The sequence below is a fragment of the Acanthisitta chloris genome, unplaced genomic scaffold (genome assembly GCF_000695815.1).
Source record: "Acanthisitta chloris isolate BGI_N310 unplaced genomic scaffold, ASM69581v1 Scaffold46052, whole genome shotgun sequence".
In the NCBI taxonomy this organism is placed as follows: domain Eukaryota; kingdom Metazoa; phylum Chordata; class Aves; order Passeriformes; family Acanthisittidae; genus Acanthisitta; species Acanthisitta chloris.
Genome location: NW_008660755.1, coordinates 27,752 through 28,275, shown reverse-complemented (window position 1 = coordinate 28,275; position 524 = coordinate 27,752).

Below are 524 nucleotides of genomic sequence, written 5' to 3'. Positions count from 1 at the left end.
AAATACACGTGAACTTAAAAAAGTTCAAGTTTAGTAAAATAATTAAGCAACAGTGTTTTCAGAAATTATATGAAAATATGAAACTACAAAGCTATTAGTGAAAAACACCACATTGAAATCAGGACAGGATGTCAAGTCTTTACAAATAACATTTCATGAAACTAAATTAAACTGGTTCCTACTACACCAGAACAGCAAATGCCACTGACTTACAAGAAATTCAGAAAAAAAATGCATATATGGAACAAAAGGGCTTACTTGCCCTGACACCTTTAAAAACACAACGAGAAATATCTAGCTGCAGTTGTTTCTGGTTAGATCACAACAATCAACTCTCAGGATAGATATGTGTTGCACAGCTAACTGTGCTGATTAGAAGTAACAATTTATCCATCATGTAACAAACCAATTTCTTTCAGACAAAATTAACAAAAACCCAACAGAACAGACTAACAGGAAAAGGCCAAACATTTAATCAAGACTGTTAATCAAATAGGTAATTTCAGCTGCCTGAGGAAACTCAC